General features: G+C 34.7%; 1 protein-coding gene across 4 annotated transcripts in view; it reads left to right on the top strand.

Annotated features, from left to right (window-relative positions):
• Window positions 1-25,289, top strand: part of Oseg6 (intraflagellar transport protein Oseg6) — a 745,559-nt gene that overhangs the window by 645,340 nt on the left and 74,930 nt on the right. The gene's annotated exons all lie outside the window — the stretch shown is intronic.

The following is a 25,289-nucleotide window of genomic DNA, read 5'->3' as shown; positions in this document are numbered from 1 at the left end:
TTGATTCTGGGGTGTTGGTTGTTTAAGTGTGTTAAGAAGGAGAGAAGTGTTTCAGAGCCATGTGGCCAAATAGCGAACACATCATCAACGTAGCGAAGCCATATGGTTGGTTTTTGTGGGGCAGATGCTAAGGCTTTTTCTTCAAAGGTCTCCATAAAGAAATTGGCCAAGGGTGGGGAGAGTGGTGAACCCATTGCTGTCCCCTCTATTTGTTTGTAGAATTTTCCCTGCCAAACGAAATAGCCTGAGTTCATTGTGAACTGAAATAAGGCTGAGATATCGGGAGAAAATTTAGCTTGGATTAGCTCTAAAGTTTCCTTGAGTGGGACATTTGTAAATAAAGAGGAAACATCAAAGCTGACCATTATGTAATTCAGGATTGTTAGGAGAACAATAGCTTCATCTCTTCATTCCCAATTTCTGTGTTGTAGTGCCTACGTGCACGTAACCTTTTTGTACATTCCTTTAGAAAATGGCAATGTGACGTTGCCGAAATATCGGAAAATATTTATTAAAGTTTAATTTAATTTATATCCTTAACTACGTTGTTCTATTCCTTAAGTGTTTTAATAATGCTTAATTTATAATGATCAGTTTCACTTTTATTATCAAAAATTAGAAATTAAATCATACAATTATCTTGAAAAAGAGGATTTGAATTATTTTCAAAGAAAAGGTGCATATGCGTTTCATAATCTTCTTTTTTTTGGGGGGAGGGGTATGGACCTAATCAATCTGCAGATACTTCAGATAATTTATTTTATAAATCGTTCGCAAGACAGCTGTTACAAATCTAAATCACGTGGGGAACATACCCATTCATTTTAGTGTAAAATAGTAGCAAAGGTTCAGTTACTTTAGATATGTAATCTAGAAGAAAATGTTATGTCTGCTGAGATTAGAATCTTACGTGAATAATTTTTCTGACATGATTTCTCTGTTCGTTATAATGTAACCAATTTCCAGATTTTTTCCCTCATGCATACTCCATGTTATATGCAGTGATTTCTTCTTTGTACTACAAGAAAAAAAAATCAGATAACAGAAGAAAAATATGTAGTATTTCCTTTTCCACTGGCTGAATTTACAATGTTCTTTCTTTGTGTTTTGAAGAGAAAGTGCAAATGACTTTTTTCTTACAATTTTTGCCATTATAACATCTCATATAATTATAAGAGTGACATTTTACCGTTTTTATCCCACACGAGAAACAGAAATAAGGTAGTAATAATATTGTTGATTATGTCAAACTTCATTGTAGCAGAAATTTTTATTACAAAACTTTGTAATATATATCTCCGAAACAAGAAATTTGGAACCCATATCACATCAATGTTGAGTGTTGGCAAGATGAAAATGTTCCCGTTATTATTTATATATTTCATTTATTAACTGGGGGGGGGGGGGTATCCCCCCCGTGTTCTGGTCTGGTAGGCTAGTTCTCCTTCAATTGTGATAACTCGAAAGGGGGTTCTGCCCCTGAATTCTGATGACTCGAATTTTGAAAACTCAACACTCAGGGTAGCCCCTGAGTTTCAAAACGTTTCGAAAAACATGACATAAAAAGGCTTATCATTTTATATGTATATAGGGTAGATTTTATTTCATTATTTTTTATTGTTTTGGTGAAATACTTTACCTGGAATACTCTTTCCAGTTCCAGAGGAACTGGAAAGAGTATTCCAGTTCCTCTTATATTTTATTCCTTCGAAAATATCATTCTGTGTCATAAAAAGAACTTAAAAATTCGCCTTCAAGATGAAAAGGAAACAGTTCATTCAAGTACCCCTTTATCAATATTTGTAGTCCTGAAAAGGACTGTTTTGATGGCCTTGAAAACAAACATTTTTTATTTCATACTGTTCAGAATTTAAAATTCTTGAACAGTGTGGAACACCTTGAAGCAAGGGTAAACACACAAAGCAGTTTTACACTCAGGGCACCAGATTTTTGTTTCCTTTCTGATCTTTTTTTTATTACATACATAACATTTGCGTGCAGTTTTTTTTTTATTAGCCGTTGGTGGTAGATTTTCGGGAAAATGGTTGGAGTTAGCAGCGTTCAACCTCAGATGTCTGGCAGGATTTCCTGTTTTTCTTCTTGCTGAAGAAGGCGCATGTGCATGCAGTAATGCTTTCGCAGTTTCTATTCTGTATTCTAGATATGTTATGGTATCTCATCATCATCTTCTTTATACCCTCTTTTACCTTGCGGTGTCAAGGGTCCATTGATCATCAGACCTCAATCCGTTTACAGGATAAGGTGGTCAGCCCTATGCCCCGGTATATCCTATGGCCTGTAGTGTTAAGTTCTCAAGGCCAGTTTGCCTGCTTTGCGGGATGAAAAACCCCAAAACTGAGGAAAAAACCCTGCTGTCCACGCCCAAGACTGGCTAACTTGGCTATGGCTGAGGAAGATCCTTCAGCTCCTCACATCACCGACGAGAATCGAACCTAGGACACTCCCTCCCCAGGCATATGGTTGCAAAGCGCATAGCCACTAGGCTAACCGTGCGGACTATGTTATGGTAGACAAACATTTTTTCTTGTGCAGGAGGAAACTGTTCCAAATAACAAAATCTAATACATGTCCAAACACTTTTTTGTAATATTTTTTATGCTGTTTCCTCATTACAGAGTAGAATGATAGCTGCTGATCACACCTGTCGACTCCACCTATAGTGTCGTATGCACACACAGCAATGGGTTTTTCTTTCTTCAAACCATGCTTCTCCACGGATTCCGTTGATGGATTGTGCAGAGAAGACAGCAGAAAAACATCTTTTTTGTCTTTCCAATGTAGTGCAAAGACTTTCCCTCGCTGATAAGCTCGGATTTCCCCCTTCAATAGCTTTCCTGAAGCCAGATCTGGAGGCATATCTCGCCTTTTTGCATTTACAGTACCATAACTATCTGTACAATGCTGTAAAAGCAAATCAGCTAGTTCAGGACACATATAGTAATTATCCATTGTAATGCAGTAACTTTTCCCCTGTAAAGGGTCCCTCAATATCAGACAATATACATAAATAATATGTATATTGTCTGATTTATAATTTGTTAATTTATAATAATTACCACATAGTTTCAGTATCGAAAAATTAAAGTTATGTGGAACAATTACTAGAGAAAAATAACGAATTAAATAAAAACTGTACCTATGTTTCATAACAGTTTTCGGGTGTGTGATAGTAATGCCATGGGGGGGTTAAACTATCAGAGGTGAAATAAAGTTCAATTCTATTGTGAAAGGAAATGAAATTTTGATATACATATTTTGAATGATAAAAATAAGCAAATCTATCGCTTACTTTAAAAATTGGAGAATAAAATATCTGAATTATGTAGAAAATATAAATTTAAATCATAACTGTTTTAAATTTATATTTTCTTGTTAATTTCATTTTGTAATGACCAATTATACAAGGAAACCAAGAAAGTGAAAGTACAAAGAAGAGTAGATTACTATACAACATGAAGAAAAAATTTAGTAATATGATTAAAGAATTTCATGTTATTCTCTATAAAGCTAAGTTGCTCAAGTGTGTCCTAAAGGAAATCTGTGAAGTATTATTCGATTTCGAAGGTTTTGTACAAAAATAAAAATAATATAAACTGGAACATCGGCAGCCGGTTTTCTTTTCTTTTTTTAAAAGAATATTTCAAATAATTATCGTGAATTAATTTCTTCGAGAACAAAGAAAAATCTTTTGTCTAGTAAGCGATTAGAAAAAAATTAGCGCAAAAAAATAAAAAATTAAATTGGTTCTCCAAGGTAAGGCTTTCTTCACTTAATTATTTTTAAGCGAACAAATTATACAAGATCTTTATTTTGTCCAGACATTAAAATTGTATTGTACAATAAAAAGAGAAAACAAAAATGTAAATAATTTCTCTATTTTTAGTCTATCCTATATAACTAAAATCCAGTTGACCAGCATGGAACAAGGAAGTGCGTTTCTTGTTATAGGCAACTGAGAGGCAGCTACAAACACGAGATAATCTGATTAACCGTTCTCTTCAGCGTGAGGGTTTATCACACTTTCTAATGGAAATGAGGGTCAAATTGCACTTCTTATCCAGGTTCTTTAAACAGGTGGGCTGAAACATATACAGATTTAGTTGGACGTCTATAGACGTCCTAGCCGTTTGGAAGGTTAATATGTGTTCTCTTTGTTGGGTGAGGCCACCTACTGTAGTGAAGTGGACATTCATAGCAATTTGTATCAATGTTATAATTTTCATTATATCTTCAGAAGTGACTTCATACATAAGAGAGAATTCTTGTATTTTCAGGCAGATAGGTGTTTTTTTTTTTTTAATTTAATTTAATTTTTTTTTTATGTTGGGCCCATATACAGGAGGTTGGTTGGTCAACCTATAGTACATTAGTACCATGTATGGGTAGTTAGAGCTGCAATAATGCAAGCTACCTCGAAAGGTATTGTCCTGTATCCTTTAATTAAATGTATGGCTGTATGGCTATAAGGTGAACTCTGTTTAGCTTTTGTCAGTTTTTCTTTGATTTTAGTGTATGTTTCCAGACAGGTGCAGCATAAGATATCAGTGATAGTATAGCTCCAGTATATATTGTTTTCAGCACTCGTTGGCCTAATTCCTACTTAATCCTTGCTGACTTTGCTAGACGGTTTACAATTTGTAAACTTTTTCAGCAACATATAAGATGTGCTTGTTGAGGGTATATATTTCATCTATTGTTACTTCTAGGTATTTTAGCTCACTGGCTAACTCGAGAACTTCCCTGTTTAGGAAGACCATTACAGGTTGTTTTGATTTTTTACATGACATGTGGACCACTTTAGACTTGGTGCTATTGAATGTAACTTTCTCTTCGCGTGCCCACTCTGCAATTTTTAAGAGTTCTTCGTTGACCATTACTTCTAATTGTAAGCTGTAATTCTAATTATAAGTCCCTGAATCATTATCATTGGTGAAAGCTATGACTTTTGTTTCAATAGTGAAAGGAAGTCTTAATAGCAAGTCCTACTGGATGTTCCAGAAGCCTGATCCATAGCAGGGGCCTTGCAAGCAGCCTTGTTTAACTTCTTTCATTACAGCTGTGGTTTTTAATGTCATGGTTGCTCTTCTGTCTGTAAAATAATGTTTTGCAAGATAGAGTAAGTTTTTTTGGACATTTTAAATTCTCTTAATTGATATATTATTGCTCGCCACCACACAGCATCGAAGGCTCCTTGTACATCGAGTGTGATCAGTAGTATGTCTTTTTTTTTCCTTAGACTGTCTTTAGTGAACTCTATAACCTCCATAATTGCGTCTACTGTGCTTGATTGAGGTCTAAATGCAAATTGATTGCTGCTTAATGGGTTTCTTGAGTATACATAGTGTGTTATACTGTGCTGATCCCGATAAAGTGATGCTCTGAGATTAGGCATGAAAATTCTCTTTTTAATGCTTTTACAAATATTTCTAGATTGGTTTTATTGGTGAAGTACTTGATGTTAATGTGATGGTTTGTGTTGTGTATTCCATTTAAATTTTTGTTACTTATAATGAAGCTTAATATGTGATGATCAGAACAGCTTTCCTCTTCTTCACATCTTCATTCAGAAACCTGGGGTAAAATAGCATTGTTTGCTATCTTCAGATCAATGAAGCTGCTTCCTCTGATATTTTCAAATGATGGAGTGTTACAGTCGTTATTTAGTATATGTAGGGAATTTGATGCTAAGAACTATTCCAAATTTTTACCACTATTTTTTGTGCTCTCGTTAAACCCTAAAACCAAATGGATGTTGCTATCTATTCCAAGAATTTGCTGTGTTTGATGGTAAAATACATATGTTGCCCATTTTTTCAAAGTCGTATTTTATGTCAGTGTGATAGTTCAGATACATACTTGCAGGAAAAGTTTTAATTCCTCTGTATAATTTCAATAAAGTCCTCGTTGCTGTGCTCAGAAATTAATATTGTTTCGACTTCAGGATTGACCATGAGTATTGCAGCTCTCTTTCTTTCTGATCCTTTGGAAAATATTTTATAATTAGTTGGAAAGCTGCATATTTTGTTGTTGATGTTGTAGGGTTCTTATATTAATGGTATATTAATGCTAGTCCTATATTTTATGAGTTCTGTTTAAGTTATTTACAGCCTTGATAGAGCATTGAAGATTTATTTGAAGGCATCCCAGTAAGTAGTGCTGTTTCTGCTAGCTATATTATTGCTTTCCACAATCTATTCTTTGAATTTTGAGCTGTCTATAGTAGTTGTATATTATTATTATTATTATTCAGGCCTCCATGGAGTCAAAAGACTCATCATGGGAGGTCCTTCCTAGGAAACACAAAGTCTATCATACCACTCCTTGAACTCATTGACCATTCTTGCTCTCACCACCCTATTAAACAATACATTCCATGGTTCAACCACCCTCCATGCAAAGAAACCACTCCTCACCCTTTTGCTCACATCTTCCTTTCGTGACTCCCAGGGATGGCTGTTTTTCATAGCTCCTTCCTGCTATTCCACCAAGCGAAAGAACTCCCCAGTGTTAACCCTGTAACTACCTCCCAACAGTTTAAACATCTCAATCATATCACCTCTCCTTCTATCTACCAAACTCTGCAGTCCACATTCTCTCAGCCAGTCCTCATAACTAACATTGCACAGTCCTGAAACCATCTTTGTTATCCACCTCTGTACCCTTTCCACAGTTAATTTATCTTCTTCAAATCCTGGGGACCAAATTTGAGAACAATAGTCTAAGTGTGGTCTGATCAGGGTCTTATAGTGGAATGATAACTCTTTTATCTCTGCAGGTCAGCGTGCTTCTCAGTATTTATTTTATTTACAAACTAAAATACAAGATTTGATTTATTTTACAAAGTAAAATACAAGATATTTATATTATACAATGCAATGTACAATATTATACAATATAATTCAAGTTGTACAATTCAATGTACAATATTATACAATATAATTCAAGTTGTACAATTCAATGTTTTACAATATTTTACAATACAATTCAATTTGTACAATTCAATGTACAATATTATACAATACAATTCAAGTTGTATAATTCAATGTATAATGTTATAGAATACAATTCAAGTTGTACAATTCAATGTACAGTATTATACAATGTAATTCATGTATTACCTATAATTTTCTGTTGGTACTTACACTTATTTTTGGCTATTTATTTTGTTATATTTAATAAAAAGTTTTCTCATATATGCAAGTAGAGTAGAATACAATTCGGATAGATTTCATACTTTGTAATAAGTTACTGGTTTTAGTGATAAAGTAAGTTAGTTTGTGTATTTATGTGTAACCAAGGGCTGTAGCCATACTGGTTATTAGAAAAATAATTAGCTCGAAACCGTCACTGCGAGTCCAGTGACCGCATCTATGAGTGCTCACCTTTCACGATTTGATTTGATGTACATGTTAATATATTAGTCTTCTAAGTAAATGAACTAGCTAGTATATTGGTACCTTAATTGGATATGATATGTGAGTATAATGATCTCTTATACTATACGTTTAAAGTAATTGTCAACATTGTTTAGTCTCATGAGATAGTCCTCTCAATCTCTTTCTGAATGATATGCTGAGGTTATAGATTTGATTTCATTTGGGAGCTTATTATAGCTGCTTGTCGCTAGGTATTCGAAGGATTTATGAAAAATTTCTTTGTTTGCCTTGGGTACTACCAGCATGTTTTGACCACAGCATAATCCATAGCCTACATTATATACCAAGAAATTTTCAGCATTTCTTTTTACATATAACAGACAACCATAGAGATATAGTTTCTGTAGTGGTAGAATATTATGAACAACATACAGATCGTTGGTTGAATGCGTGAAGTTGGTAGTAGTTATGGCTCTAATTATTCTGTTTTGTATTTGTATTAATGGAAGCAGATTGTTGTAATAATCTCCACCCCAACAGATGATGCCATATTGCAGTGAGGAATTTACCCAGGAATAGTATAAGCATCTTAAGAATGCTGAATTTACAAATTTTTTAACATAATATATTCTGTTAATTATGAACCTGAACTTATTTGTTAAGAAAGTGGTGTGGGAGTTCCACTTCATATTGTTATCGATATGGAGGTCCAAATACTTGACTGACTTTGTTTTTTTGATTAAGCTACAATGACAATTTAGGATGTCACTACATTTCCATTCATGCCATTTTATGGTTATATTGTGGTCTAGCTTATCTGTTAATGTGAAGTACATATATCTCGTTTTATCGGTATTAATTTTAAGTCCATTATTTCTAAACCATTTATTTAGTTTTCACATATCACGATTAATCCAATTTTCTAGATCCTTGAGGATCATTTCTGTGTATACCAATGCCGTGTCGTCAGCGAAAGATATCATTTTGCCAAAAAAGTTTGTATTTACATAGATCATTAACATACATTAAAAATAGGATGAGGTCCTGGTATTGACCCTTGCAGGACTCCATATTTTATTATGTTTGTTGCGCTTTTAAATATACCATCATAGCTGGTATATTGTTTTCTATTATTCAGATAGGATCTGAGCCAGGCATTAGTAATTCCTCTAATGCCATATTTGGATATTTTCAGTAGCAATAGGTCATGATGAACACAGTCAAATGCCTTAGATATATCGAGAAAAACAGCTGCTGTGCATTCCTTTATTTATTCCACTACAGACCATTTTATGAAACTCCAATAGTCCTTTTTCGGCATTGTATCCAGATCTAAACCTATATTGATTCATTGCGTAAAGGGATATGGTATTTAGATAGCTATTTAAGCGTTTTTTTTTTTTTATTAGGATTTCAATAACCTTTGAAATTGTGGATAGTATAGATATTGGTCTGTAATTTTTGATTTCATTTCTGTTACCTCCTTTAAATAGTGGTACAACTGAAGCAGTCTTTAAGTGTTCTATAAATTTACCGTGTTCAAATGATTTATTAATGATATTTGTGAAGAACTGTAATTTGTTTTTAATGGTAATGTTTAGTTTTTTGACGTTTATATTGTCACATCCCATTTTTTTCACTTTTTTAAATTCAATTACTACACTCTTTACTTCATCTTTATTTACTGCGTGTAGATACTTGGAATTCTTAATCGATGGAAGGTGACTCGCGTACTTTGTCCTTTCTGCAGGGTCGTAATCATAACTACCATAGTTTATAAAGAGGTTGTTCATTTTGTTTAGTACATTGGTGACGTCATTGCCCTCTGGGAATTCGTGAGTTTTCTGCTTTGTGTTTCCTATTATCTTATTAACTAACCTCCATTCTTTATATTTATCATTCATATAAGAAAGAAATTTCAATAGGAGATAATGTTCTTTTGCCTGCTTTATTTTTTCCTTTAGGTGTTTAGCAAAATTTTTGTAGCTGTGTTCATACATTAAATTGTAGGGATTTTTCATATGCTTAAGGTAGAGCTTCTCTTTTGTCCTTATCATATTTTTTAGTTCATCTGTTATCCGGTGTGTGTGAACATCCTTTTTTTTATAGTAACTCTTTTGTGATATTGCGATTTGCTGCCTGCATATTGAATCATTTTGATAAATTCCTCATATAGCTGATTTGTGTATAATATGTCAATTTGAGGCAGTTGATGTTTTATGTAGTTCTCAAATTTATTATGATTGGTGCTTATTTTGAATTTTTTATGACTACCTGCACAGATCATGTCAACACTATTAGGTAAGGATAGATTCAACAGTATCGAATGGTGATCTGTTATTTTGCTAAAGTAGATTGCAGAGGATACCTCATAGGCCATTCTGTTTCTTATGAATATGTGATCAATATAACTTGATGAGTTGCTCACTTCTCTCGTATTGCCATCGATGTAAGCAAGAAACCCATGAGATAGTATTTTTTTTTTATTCCTCAGTTTTAATATTATTCTTATTAAGGTCCAGATTTATATTCCCTACCAGTATGATATTGTTGTGTTTTAAGGTTTTTAGGACATTATTTAGCTCTGATAAAAATATATCAACTGGGTCATCGTGTGCACGGTATATAGCAAATATAAGTATATTCATTGTCATGTCGGTTAATCATTACAGTTTCAGTACTTTGCATTTTTGATTCCAGTCTATGAAATTTATAAATATTTTTCCTAGCATATTGAATTAATCCACCTGAATGATTATAGTCGCGACAATCATAATATGTATCGTAATTTTCGAGAGAATAATGATCAACCTCAAGTTGTTTGATCCATATTTCACTTAGGACTAGTACATATATATATGATTCAATCTCTGTGAAAAGTAACATTAAATTATCAAAATTTGACCCTATCGACCTAATATTGACATGATATATGTTGAAATTTTTGAATGAGTTTGTAGTAGTGTGAAAAAAATTTTTTTACAGAGGTTAGATTATACAGTTTTTTACAATCTAACAGATAAGCTTAGGTGTTCATGGTTATTCATGACTTATTTTTCACGGTATTAACAACACCACAAACACTTTTATCAACAAAGATGTTTTATTAACGCTTATATTTCGCTGATTTTCAACTCAGCATCATCAGAGCACAACACACTTGTAAACGCGACAGTGTGTGAGTGAAACAATATAATTGCAAAAGACAAAAGACCTAAAGTCCTATTTTTGGCGCCCTCTAACGGAAAAAAAAAACAAAAAAAAACAGCAAGTTATCCAGGAGTTTTTCTTAGGATAACCGTCTCCCAAATTTTTGGCAAATTAATGCAACCATATTTTTTAAGGTTGGGAGAATTCTTCAGAGCCATTGCTGACTCAAAAAATAATCTTTCAGATCTATAACGACTCCTAAATAGCACATTCGTTTCCCTCCATCTAATCCTGTGTGAAGGAGTGTCCAAAGCGTGGTCTGCCAGTCCCGACTTGCCATAGTAATAGTAGCAAATGTATCTTTCATGTTCTTCCAGGCGGATGTTCACTGATCTTCCTGTTTGCCCATAATAGGCCAAGTCACAGTCACACGGAACTTCATACTCTCCTGGGTGTGCTAAAGGGTGAAGTTTATCCTTAGGCAAGCAGATCAGAGTTGCTAGCTTGACATGAGGTTTGAAAGTGGTGCGAAGGCCATGTTTCAACAATACTTTGGCTATCTTTTCCGATGTACCTCTAATATAGGGAATAGAAATGGTCATGTTGTATTCTTGTGTATTAGGGGAGGGCAGAGTAATGGGCCTATGTAGTATTTTATCTATTTTGTAGGGATTGTAACCGTTGGCTAAGAACGTATGGCGCAGGTATTGGAGTTCAGTGGTCAGAGCTGTATCATTAGAACAAATGGCTCTGGCTCTGTGTGTAAGTGTTTTTAAAATGCCGTACTGTTGGACTGGATGATGATGTGATTGTTTATGTAGGTATCTTCCTGTGTGTGTGTAGGCTTTCTGTAAATAGAAAAAGATAGTGATCCATCTGAAAGGCAGGTGACTAATGTGTCAAGAAATGGTAAACAGTTATTCGATTTTTTTTCTACTGTGAAGTGAATTTTGAGGTGTTGGCTGTTTAGGTAGGTGACAAAAGCATCCAAAGTGTCTTGTCCATGGGGCCACGTAACCACACTTGTGCCAATAGCCACAAGTGTGGTTACGTGGATGATGTGTTTGCCATCTGGCCCCATGGACAAGACACTTTGGATGCTTTTGTCACCTACCTAAACAGCCAACACCTCAAAATTCATTTCACAGTAGAAAAAGAATCAAATAACTGTTTACCATTTCTTGACACATTAGTCACCTGCCTTTCAGATGGATCACAATCTTTTTCTATTTACAGAAAGCCTACACACACACACAGGAACACAGGAAGATACCTACATAAACAATCACATCATCATCCAGTCCAACAGTACGGCATTTTAAAAACACTTACACACAGAGCCAGAGCCATTTGTTCTAACGATACAGCTCTGACCACTGAACTCCAATACCTGCGCCATACATTCTTAGCCAACGGCTACAATCCCTACAAAATAGATAAAATACTACATAGGCCCATTACTCTGCCCTCCCCTAATACACAAGAATACAACATGACCATTTCTATTCCCTATATCAGAGGTACATCAGAAAAGATAGCCAAAGTATTGTTGAAACATGGCCTTCGCCACTTTCAAACCTCATGTCAAGCTGGCAACTCTGATCCACTCGCCTAAGGATAAACTTCACCCTTTAGCACACCCAGGAGTGTATGAAGTTCCGTGTGACTGTGACTTGGCCTATTATGGGCAAACAGGAAGATCAGTGAACATCTGCCTGGAAGAACATGAAAGATACATTCGCTACTATTACTATGGCAAGTCGGGACTGGCAGGACCACGCTTTGGATACTCCTTTACACAGGATTAGATGGAGGGAAACGAATGTGCTATTTAGGAGTCGTTATAGATCTGAAAGATTATTTTTGAGTCAGCAATGGCTTTGAAGAATTCTCCCAACCTTAACAAATATGCTTGCATTAATTTGCCAAAAATTTGGGAGACGGTTATCCTAAGAAAAACTCCTGGATAACTGCTGTTTTTTTTTTTTTTCCGTTAGAGGGTGCCAAAAAAATAAGACTTTAGATCTTTTGCAATTATATTGTTTCACTCATGCACTGTGAGTGAAACAATAGCATCATTTCAACTCAGCATCATCAGAACACAATGTTGTTCTGATGATGCTGAGTTGAAAATCAGTGAAATATAAGCATTAGTAAATGCTTATCAACATCAACAACACCTTTTATCAACATCTTTGTTGATAAAAGGTGTTGTTAATACCGTGAAAAATAAGTCATGAACAGTTTTTTACAGTTTACAGTTGCATCAGAATCTAAGCTCTTCATGTGGAATCTTAACTCCATTTAGGTTTTCATTGTTCCAGTTATTCATAGGCAACATTTACATTTACTCCCTTCTTTGACTGTGTTCGTTGAGGTCGTCCAGTGTTTTTATCCATATCACTTTTGTGTTGTCGTTCTTTCTCATGAATAGTTTCCCATCTCTTACCCATATATACTTAACCCATACATGGTTATATTGTGGTCTAGCTTATCTGTTAATGTGAAGTACATATATCTCGTTTTATTAGTATTCATTTTAAGTCCATTATTTCTAAACCATTTATTTTGCTTTAATATATTGTCGTGACGTTCTATTTTCATGTTGTGTTCTAATTTACCATCTTGTTTCAAGTCACTCTTATAAATAAAACAACTAATTGCGAATTGATCACCGATCCAAAAGTAGGGAAATTTATAATTATACTGCGCCACCCTATTTTTAGATTAGCCTATATAAAATAGTAGGATCAATTCTTAATTAAGTTAGCAGTCTTCTCATTAGGCCGAATTATTCATTATTCTACTTGGGGCACCCGCAAGATTCGAATTTTTTATGAACGGTGCAATAAAAGGGAGTTCAGGCAAACATAATATTTAGATTAACAAAATAAAACATTTAATATACGATATATAGCAAATACTTGAATTCTACTTTTAAATGAAACAATACAAATAACTTAATACATCTTGCTAAGTCACTCATTCCAATTCAATGTTCTAAACTTTAACATACAATTCACTTCTTCAAAATTATAAATTTTCTTAATTCAAGTTAATAAAACAAAACTTCTCATTTGATCAGTCTGCACACATCTATCAGTTGTACTTAATGTTTAAATTCACAGCAGGCACTAATCAAGGTAGGCATTATTCCAAGCAATCTTATTTCGGACCTTGAACTTCGAAGATACGCTATAGTTAATGTTAGAATAAACAAACATGTATGACTACTCTTACCAGATACAATCTTCAATACATCAATTTATTGTGAGCACACTTATGAATTAACTTATTTGAGCTAGCGGAACACATTAAATAAAATTCTCCAACGCTTTAACTGAACTACTGTTAATCGCGCTTCACTACTCTAAAAAAAACAGCAATAAGGTACTGATATCCTTCCTTGTTTACTTTCCTACAACTAGTTGAATTCATTATAATTCTTCTCAGGGCAACATAGAATTAAGATGTAATCCTATATTAACTGGAACTAATCAGAATTTCCCATTGAATGTCCAGTTCTTTATTTATCCGATTACGACATCAATTTTCCTCTATAACAACAGCTGATTTCACTTGTAGCTGAGTATAAGATTCACTACGTTTCTTGCTTACTTCTAAACACTATGCTCTTGAATTTCTGCCCTAAAGAATTTACAATTTTCTTTCACTTCCTTGCTACCTTTTAGTTCCAAAATTCTGTTCCGGCTCCCCCTACTACGTATATATTTTCTCTTCTTATTTAGCCCACGCCCTTTCCACTCACGCTCGTTTATTTCACGCGTCTCTATGACAGCCGATAAACGTAAACATTCTCGCGAATGTTACATTAGGCTATACAACTAGATTCAGTTATTACATAACGTTAAACTTTCACAAATAAGAATAAATAGAATATTTGCATTTCAATAAATGCATAGTTAAATTACAAATACAAGTTCTTATAATATTGACATAACAATAAATAAAATAACTTATTAATATTTAATACAGTCTTTTCATTATTAATACATATATCTTTGATTAATTAATTTAATATTAGACAAAATTAAGGTAGTTATATGAATATTTAATTGTAAAATAAGTGATTTACATTAAATAATATTTACAAGTTTTGCCTATGTGATGGAAGATCATGTTGGATTCTGAAACAAATAATAATTACTTCAATCTCTATATAATCAGAATCCAACATATATCACAATTAATCCGATTTTCTAGATCCTCGAGGGTCGTTTCAGTGTATACTAATGCCCTTTACATTTTGCTCCATTATTGATACTCCTGCACCACCTGCTTTCTTTTGTTTTGCTTCATAAAGAAGTTGCTTATTGAGTTTGGTTAAGTGTTCTTTATATAGATGGGCACTGGTTTTAACTGTTCATCAAATTGTTGAGCTGTAATCTTGAGTTTTCTTGCGTCCATCATCCATTTATTTTTAATATTTTTGCTTTCTAGTTGAATAACAACTGGCTTGATGTATGTTTTTCTGCTGGTGGGTATTCTGTGGGCTTGTAAGATGGCTTCCCTTTTTACTCGAAATAGATTCACCAGTTTTTTAGTTATAGCATACAAGTTTTCATTCTGAGCTTCTGGTAGACCGTTCAGTTCGATATTATTTAACCTAGAACACTGCTGAATTTCATTAACTTCCCATTTCAGTATTTTATTTTCATTTGTTAGTTCTGTGTTTTAGTGCACAGATCCTTAATTAGTTTTTCACTGCATTCGGCTTTGTTCTTTAGATCTTGAATGCTTAGTTATTGTCTATAATTTCTACTTTGATGGCATTTAGGTCTTCTAAGATCTGTTCCCTAAAGTTTCTTAGGAATACCCTCACATCAGCTTCTCCATCATCTTTGTTTACTGCTTTAGTTAAATCTAAACCGTCGCTGCTCCTATTTAGTTTACTTGTAGTTTTAAGGTCGTTTCTGGGAGAAGCATTAATGCAACCCTGATATTTCCATTTTAATTTCTTGTCCTTAGACATTTTTCGAAAGTTAGATTCTGTTACACCTATACGTGCAGGATGATAATATTCGTGACATACTAAAGAAAATTGAAGTGCTTTGTTTTGGTCTATCTTACCTTTGCAGCTTTTGTAGTTGACGACAGACATCACTCAGCTTGTGACCCTGAAGGAGGATTAATAGGTATCCAGGTGAAAATGGCTGTCGATGCAGCATGTGGGTCGAGGGATTATATGGCGTCCGTCACTATGGTCTTTGCTCTTCTGCTGCAGCTTGAAGCTCGTAGCTTGAATTTTTCAAGAATGAGTTTTACAGGAACCACTCCATTGATTTCGATGATTAATGTGTCTACTTTTTCAGATTACTGAGACGATTAATTTGAGCACATTTTAAAGGTGATTATATTACGACACTTACATTTAAGTATGGGACAGGAGCACATTCAACAACCTGCAGCAGTATTGCAGCAATCCTCTGGGCTACCTTCACATCTTTGCAATATGTTCCCTGAATTTCAAGTTTCTATCAATCATCACTCCGACTTAATCCAGTACAGCTCCTCCAATCAAGTATGCAGCCTCCCATCAATGTATCCCAAACTTGAAGACTACGTTTTGCTGCATTAAACCAACATCCCCATTGATTTGCCTCTGTCTGGTCTATTCAAATACTCTTGCAGGGCTGCCACATCTGCACTATTACTAATAACCCTTCCCAGCTTCACATCATCTGCAAACAACTGAATATCCCCCTGCAATCCAATGACAATGTCATTGATATAAAGGTTAAACAATACAGGTCCCAGTGTTGAGCCCTATGGGACACCACTTGTTACCTTTTGCCTCCTTGATATTGCCTCACCATACACAACTCTCAGACTGCCAATCCTGAATCCAGTTGACTAGCTTGACATCTAAACCCATATGCTGCAACTTAAATATCAGCTTATCATGTGGTACCCTGTAAAATGCCTTTGCAAAATCCAAAAAAAAAAAAAGGCAGTATATGCCTTTCCCTCATCAACTATTCTTGTCGCTTTATTATAAAAGGCAATCATATTACTAAATAAAGAGTGCCCCTTAACAAATCCATGTTGATTCTAACAGATAACATTACCCTATATTCTATAATTTACCCTATGTTGTATAATTTGATATAATTTTATACTTCCAGTTTGCTACCACCCTTATGCAATGGGGCAGTAGCAGACTGGAAGTATACCTTCCTTCCATTCCTTGGGCACCTTTCCCGTAGCAAGACTTTCATTGAAAAGTCAGGTCAGTGGAGCTGTCAGTTCTTTAGCACATTCTCTCAAAACTGATGGTGAAACACCATCCAGTCCCACAGCTTTACTGACATCCAGAGTAATCAGTATTTGGAACATACTTTCCTCCTGCACCTCTAAACCTTGAACCTGCGCTATCCCTCTAGTATTCAAATTGACTCCTCCAGGATGAAATACTCCAACAAAGTGTTCATCGAACAACTCCACTATGTCCTCTGCAGTCACTCTATTCCCATTTTTATCCCACAATGTCATTCTTCCACAATCATTTCTCCTCCTGCTGGCGACATAGCTAAAAAATTCCATATGATTTTCTTTGGATCTTAGTGCCAATCTTTTCTCATATTCCAGTTTTGCCTTCCTTACCATACTAGTCACTCTCCTGGACTGACTCTTATATTCTTCATGCAGCTGCTCTCCACCCCATTCCTTGTATCTCTTCCATAACCTCTTTTTCACCTGCAGTTCCTGTTTGATATTGTTTGTCATCCACTTTACACCAAATTGTGTCCTCTTCTTCTTCACTCGTGAAATACGGCTTACTATTGCTGCTAACAAATATTCCTTCACAATTTCCTAAACACCAATGATATCCCAGCCTTCCAATTCTGTCCTCTATGGAACTGTTGCAAGTTGATATCTAAGACTATTATAATTACCCGCCTTATAATTCCACATACATTCCCTTTTCTTTGATACTCCTGTATGTCTATTCATCTTCCAAGTGAAAACCACATGGCCACTCTCTCCAACTGGGAGGAGAGATGTCATCTCAGTTATTATCAGCTCTTGCTCTTCTGATGACCAAATCCAAAACTCTTCAGGCAGTCTTTGCTTAGTGCCATGTGTTTGCAGTCGTTTTTGGTTTTAGCATGTTTGTTATGATTTTGAAAATTTATGCAGTTCATCTCGGACTTATTTCGTGGGCACTCACTAAACTTATGTTCTTTAGAGTAGAATAGATGTGTTTTTTTCCCCCTGCAGTCTCGTATATGATGGTCACATTTATTGCAGTTAAAGCTTAAAGCACTCAGAACACATATGTAGTCTGCCCAATGGCAAATTCTCCACAGCATTTTAACACTGGTTTTCAACAATTTGTACCTCACTGACTTCTATAATGAAGTTTCTCTTGTTTGTTTTTTTATTTGTCATTATGAATTTCTGTGTCATCTTTGTATCGCCAATGAAGAGTGTTCTGCATGCAGATTGAGTCAGTTGCATTGTTCACATCAATTTCACTGGAAATATCATATATAATTAGCCTTGGAAGATGTTTCTTACTGGGATTTGCTGGTTACACGTCTTTGCATTTCTTAGAGGATTTTGCTATGTAGCCAGTCAATGTCTGTCTTTTCTTTTAATTTAATTAAGACTCCTCTGTTATTAATACTTTTCATTTTTGTGATTCTGATTTTGATTTTTCTTGGGTCAATTTTTTCTTTTATGATATTTTTGGTTTCTTCGCTGTTTAGTTGAGCTATGGGTTTCACTATTAATTTATAGCATGGATTGTTTGCAGATTCGTCTTTGTTTTTAGCATTGACTTGAGAGTATAGCTGAGTAGGCTGAGCTAAGTTGGCTTGTTCCTGATTGTTTGCAGTAGTCTGTAATTCTGTTAATACTTTAGTTTTATTTTCATTTTATTGAATATCTTAGTTTGCTCACTGCAGTTAGTATGTTCTTTTTTAAATCATTTCTTAGATTACCGTTTACTTTGGTAATGCCATGCAGCAAATTGAGGGCTTTTTCGAACTCTAGTGCTGCCATCTTAATGTTACTCAAAGTTGTAGTATTATAACTTCCTAATGAACTGCTAAGTTTTCTAAGGTACAATGTTTGAGAAAATATACTTACAGTTTTGTTGCTTGTTTCTAGTGATGCTTCAGAGGGTTTTTTCCTGTGACCTTTGTACCTCCCAGTGGCAGCAGTGAGGAGGGGTGCTAGTCCTTGATAATAGCAGTTAATCCTATTATGAGCTGAATGTTGTCTTTAAGAGTAGCTGAACAATAGATGCAGTCTGACCAGCAGTATTTGGTCCATATAGATAGAATAAAATTTACTCATACATGCTTAGAACTATGAAACTATGGAGTGAATTACTCACTGTTAGAAAGAGCACTTTGCAAGCTTTCAGTCAGTACTAGTTACATCCAATTTTCTTGTTTGATACCGCTCAAAATCAAGGTAAAAAGATGAGTTATTCTAAGCACATCCATTCACGTCCAAGCCTCTCTGTGTTCTGTGTGTATACACTAATCAATAGAATTTTTGAGGCTGTGCATGTTCACTGTTTATTTAGGATCTTAGTGAAGTACTTAGCAATCATCTCCATTACTGCTGCTAAAAAATAAATGAAAAGTGAAAATAAAAGATTCATTGTAACTTTACCTTTAACTCTAAACCATCATTGAACTCTAGAATAGTTACAGGTGTAAAAAATTCTGTTCATTTGTTTACTTGTAATTCTGTTGTATACACAATAGAATTACAAGTAAATATATATTTTTTTTAGAGTTATGAACCAACTTTCTTATATATTACAGCCTAATATCTAAAAACTAGATTAAAATATAGATACTGTCAAACTTCCTTATATGTATCATTTCTGTTATTTAATCTTTACTGCTAACTTTTAGAGAATTGTAAACCAAACGTTTGCTGTAGTGGATTCCCAAGTTTCATACCATCATTAATGGTATGAAATCATACCATGATGAGTACTTTGTATCCATGGAGATCAGATAATTAATGCTATGAGACTTGAGAACCTTTCAGTAATGTGTTAAATTGAAATTGATTTGATTAAATTGAGTGAATTGACTATTATGGCATTTGTTGTAGCTGACTATACTAATATTTGCTAAACATTGTGACCTGAACACAAAACTGCTAGGCAGCAAAATAGGTTAATATTGCTAATTCACTGAACTTATTGTTTATAGAATTAACTAATGATGTATCATTAGGTTGGTGTATTGCAATTATCTCACACAAAATTCACCTGTCGCAACATGATAATTTATAATAAATTTAGTTTAATCCTTTATTCAAAGTGTAAGCAAAAATGTAAGTGCAAATGGGAATACAAGGTACATACAACAATCGGTGGTTTACTAATTAAAAACTGTTGTCGCATGCTAGAAATTAATATTAATAAACTTCCAACATGATAATTTATCCTATTCACATGACAATATATATATATCCAACAAATGAATCACCCACCCAGTTAATAATGTGAAATTCCATGAAACTTATAAATACTAATTCATGACATACAATTACCATAGCAGATATTGACAGTTAATGGAAATGATGCACAACACAGAGAAATGAATTAAATAGTATTTTAATCACTACAGTATTTTTCTCTGTAATAGTTATCATAGATAGAAAAGTATCATATAAACCAGGAGGAAGCACACACTCGAGCAACACAAAGCAAATAGATATTGTCAGACTTAACTTAGTGAAGTACTTAGCAATCATCTCCATTACTGCTGCTAAAAATAAATGAAAAGTAAAAAAAAAAAAGATTCATTGTAACTTTAAACCATCATTGAACTCTAGAATAGTTACAGGTCTAAAAAATTCTGTTCATTTGTTTGCTTGTAATTCTGTTGTATACACAATAGAAAGCCATGAAATTAATTATTTGATAGTAAAATTTTCATCCATGTATTTCAGACATAAGTAAACATAATTCACACCAGTTCAAATACTGGAGCAGAATAACATATACAGCTTAACTTTAAAAAAAATTCAACAGTGTGCCATGACAGACTTTAGTAAGGCAACAAATAGTCGATTAATTTCTAGATAATAATAAAAACGCTAAAGAAGATTAACAGTAGAAGTACTATTTCTCACAAGAGAGATAAATTTGGGAACCTCTTGTCCTCCTTATTTTGTTTCAATAGCCAAGGATACCCAATTTAGCCCACTAGAGGGCATTATTTAGAACTTGAGGCTTACTCTCAGTTGACATACTTCAGCCCTTTATTTAGTGTAGTGCCTGCATGCACATATCTTATTATATTTTGTTCCCTGATTGTGGCAATTTGACTCTGCCAAAAAAGTATAAGTATTAATTAAATTTATTTTAGTTAATATATTAGTCTGCATTGTAATTTCCTTAAAAAATACAGTTATGAATAGCTGATGTATAAGCCAAAATAAGCCTTACCCCCAGACTTAGGATCTGTGTACTGTATTTAGTGATAATTAAATATAGTACATAGATTAATGCATTTAGAAATAACTGAAATAAAAATGGCTACATATAATGAAAAACACCTTCCCTCCCTCACACTACACTTCACAGATGCAAGTAAGATGAAGTAGAAGTTTCATCATAATTCTCAATACAGTATCTGAATATAGTACACAACCTTTTTAACTTTTTATTCACAGAAAATATATGGTCACACCAGTTTGTAGTGATGCCATTAGATGCAGAAACCAAACAATTTATGTAAAGCAAATTTTCAAAAGGAACTAAAGTTTATTTTGAAATCAGAATTAAATTTGTAATTTTATATATCATTATGAAGAGGAGAAAATGAAAACAATAGGAGAGAGGGAATGGTAACAGGTATAATGTATGGGGACTCAATGATCCGTGGTGTTCAAGATAGGATGCGTGAGGAGTGTTTGCCAGGAGGAACGATAGAAAGGGGGGGCTTTGGCAGTTAAGAGAAGTGAAAGGATGGATGAGATGATTGTGATGGTGGGAACAAATGACTTGAGTGGTGGTGTAAATAGGGCAGCGAGAGATATCAGATTCTTGCTTGAGGTGGTACAAAAGAAGACACAGAGAGGAAAGATAGTGTGTGTGTTGCCAAGTATGATAATGACGAACTGAGCAGAAGAGCAGTAATATTGAATGACATAATAGCTAGAATGTGTGACGAGAGAGGACTGGAATATGTGGATGCTTGGAGTGCATTTGAGGACAGAAAGGAATTGTATGCAAGAGACCACTTACATTTGAATGAGGAAGGACGTAGGTATCTGGAGAGATTGCTGTTCTGATTGAGAACAGCAATCTGAGAACGCCTTTGATCTGGCTTTTCAATGAGTCTGGCTGTGGGAAAGGTGCCCATGGAATGGAAGGAAGGTAAGATAGTGCCATTGCATAAGGGCAGTAGCAGACTGGAAGTGTCTAATTATAGGCCAATTTGTGTATCATCAATAGTTGTAAGATCTTGGAGAAAGTAGTGAGGGACCGTATACAGCATTGGGCAGATGATAGTAATGTTATCTGTGAAGAGTCAACATGGATTTGTGAAGGGGCACTCTTGTTTTAGCAGTATGCTAGCCTTTTATAATAAAGTTACAAGAGCACTAGATGAGGGATAGGCATATACTGCCATTTTCTTAGACTTAGCGAAGGCATTTGACAGGGTGCCACATGATAAGCCGATATTTAAGTTGCAGCACATGGGTCTGGATGCCAGATTGGTCAACTGGAGTCAGGATTGGCTGTTCGATAGGTATCAGAAAGTTGTGTATGGTGGGGGCAGTTTCCGGGAAGCAGAGGGTTACAAGTTGGGTCCCACAGGGCTCAGTACTGGGACCTATATTGTTTAACCTTTATATCAATGACATTGTCAGTGGATTGCAAGGGGATATTCAGTTGTTTGCAGATGACAAAGCTGGGAAGGATTATTAGTAATAGTGCAGATGCAGCAGCCCTGCAAGAGGATTTGAATAAGGTAGATGGGCAAATGAATGGGGGGGGGGTCAGTTTAATGCAGCAAAATGTAAGGTCATGAGGTTTGGGAAACATCGATGGGACACTGCATACTCTATGGGAAGAGTTATACTGGAGGAAGTAGGGGAGACAAGAGATCTGGGGTTGATGATTGATAGAAACCTGAAATTTAAGGGACATATTGCAAAGGTGGTGAAGGTAACACACAGGATTGCTGCAATAATGAGCAGGACACCGAACTGCAGAGATAAAACAGTTATCATTCCATTGTATAAGACCCTGATCAAACCACACTTGGACTATTGTTCTCAGATTTGGTCTCCAGGATTTGAAGGGGATAAATTAACTGTGGAAAGGGTACAAAGGCAGATAACAAAGATGGTTTCAGGACTGTTAAATGATAGTTATGAGGATCGACTGAGAGAATGTGGACTGCAGAGTTTAGTAGATAGAAGAAGGAGAGGTGATATGATTAAGACTTTTAAACTGTTGAGAGGAGGTGGTTACATTGACCATTCGCCAGGCAGAATGAATTCTTTGCGAATAATGTCCTTGAAATCGTAGAAACAAATCAGTATTGTCTTTACTTTTGACTTCTCCAAGCGACTTTTTTTTGGATGCCCCTCTTCTGGTGGTCTCCACTCAGCAGTGTAGCTCTTTGTTCAAGCTCTACTCAAAACACCACGTTTCGTCACCAGTAACGATCATTTCAATGAAGTTTGAGTCCTTATGAGCGGTTTTAATGAGGTCCTTGCAGTGTTAAATTCGATACATTTTTTTGATTGTCGGTCAACTTGTGGAGAATAAATCGCAAATTCAATTTACAAAGACTCAAACACTCGGTCAAAATGTTGTACACAGTTGATTTTGGAATCCCCAATTCATCTTCAATCAATCTCACAGACGATTTCAGGTTTTCTTTAATGGAAATCACACACTTTTTGGATGTTAACTTCGCTCAGTTCAGTTTTTGGACGGCCCGGCTTTTCGTCCTCAAGCGTCTCATGACCACTTTGAAATCACTTAAACCACTCGTAAACTTGAGTACTAGACAAGCATTCATCACCGTATGCTTTTTGAAGCATTTGATGCATTTCAGTAAAATTTTTACCAAGTTTAACACAAAAGTCAATTGCAGCTCTCAAACCCACAGCCTCCTGGTGGGATAGTTTGATATGCTAACCACTTGGCCAAGCAGGCTGGTTTTAGTGACTGGGGAAACGAATTTTAGAGAAAGAAAGAAAGAGAAAGAAAGTTTTGTTTAGAGGAAAGAAGAAAATATACTTGGATTAGTTGTGAGAATAGGATTTCATATGTAGGTAAGGAGAGTCATCATATTAAATCTCCTCAAAAAAAAATAATTAATTAATATATGTTGGGGGGGGGGGGAAGGTGACAAACCATTATTAATTTCTTCTTTGCAATAACTGTCTCCTCTAAAATATCCTCTTTCCCTTTCTGGAACCTAAAGTCATACACTAAAGCCTACAGTCACCACCATAAAAGGTAAGTAAATCCTTTTTTTTTTTTTTTTTTTTTTTTTTTTTTTTTTTTTTTTTTTTTAATAATTGAGCATATGTAGTGTCTGGATAAACTTCTGTGAATGAGCAGTCTTCCTAATCTGAAAGTAATAAATTCAAATTACCACTTTGACCTGTCATTGAAGAAACAGACATAAAATGGAATTATTATTGTCATTTTTATATAGGCTCCTTAACAGAGTCAAGGACTCATTGAGAGAGGGATTTTTCATCCTAAAAAAGCTTATGTCTAAATTACCTACCTAGATTTTTTGCTTATAGGGTGGTTAATTAATGATTTCAAGGAGAGGTACAATATATATTGTGTTGATAGTATGGGTCTCCCATGATGAGTCAGGATTCCACAGACCATGCAATAATAATAATGTCTTACAATACGTAAGACATGATATCTGCATAATAATTTTAATTTTTAATGTGGTACACATGTTATTATATAGTTAAGGTTTTATCTACCTGTGTGTTTAGAGTTCATAGACAGAGGTTTGATTGATACAAGTAGGATTTGAACAGCAAAGAAAATTTTTCTGTTTTGTGTGCTTCAGATGATTTAGCCAGTAACAATATTCAACTGTGTGTTTTGTTAACTTTGAGCTCACAGCAACAGCTTAGAATCTATTGACCATGTAATCCTACCACCACCATTTGTGATCTCTGTTCTAGTTGGATTTAATTTCTCTTCAGCTATTAGTAATACCTCCCCACCTTTTCTATTCTTTCTGTCCTCCTCATTACACTATCCAGTATACTCTATTTTTGCAAAGATATCTATTATCCTCTTCTGTTAACCAGATCTCACTAATGTCAATAATTTTTAGTCTCTTTATGTTTCCCAGTGCTGCAAATTCATCACCTTTCTTCCTGCTTCTGGCATTAGTGAACATATGTGATAACAACACCAGGCTTATTCATATTCAAGTAAACATTTAAAACCTGACTGGTTCTAATGAGCAACCTGAGCTGATTCAACCAAATTGTTGCCGCACACTACTTTCACGTCCATTGCTTTTTCTTGTCTGACAAAACTAGAAATCAACAAGAAATCTTTTCAAGAAATCATTCTTGAAATCAACCCTTCCACACTATCATTCTCTTTGTGTCATAATAAGTTGGATCTCTCACTTGGTGCATGTGTCTGAACTCTCAAACAACCACCCTATCCTACCTAGTTTCCCTGACCACCTAGATTCAACAGCTTAACAGCAAATCCATTTGAATGTAATG

The sequence above is a fragment of the Typopeltis vanoorti genome, chromosome 13 (genome assembly GCF_054136105.1).
Source record: "Typopeltis vanoorti isolate ZY-2024b chromosome 13, IOZ_Tvanoo_1.0, whole genome shotgun sequence".
Taxonomy (NCBI): domain Eukaryota; kingdom Metazoa; phylum Arthropoda; class Arachnida; order Uropygi; family Thelyphonidae; genus Typopeltis; species Typopeltis vanoorti.
This window is presented reverse-complemented; position numbering and strand designations above follow the sequence as displayed.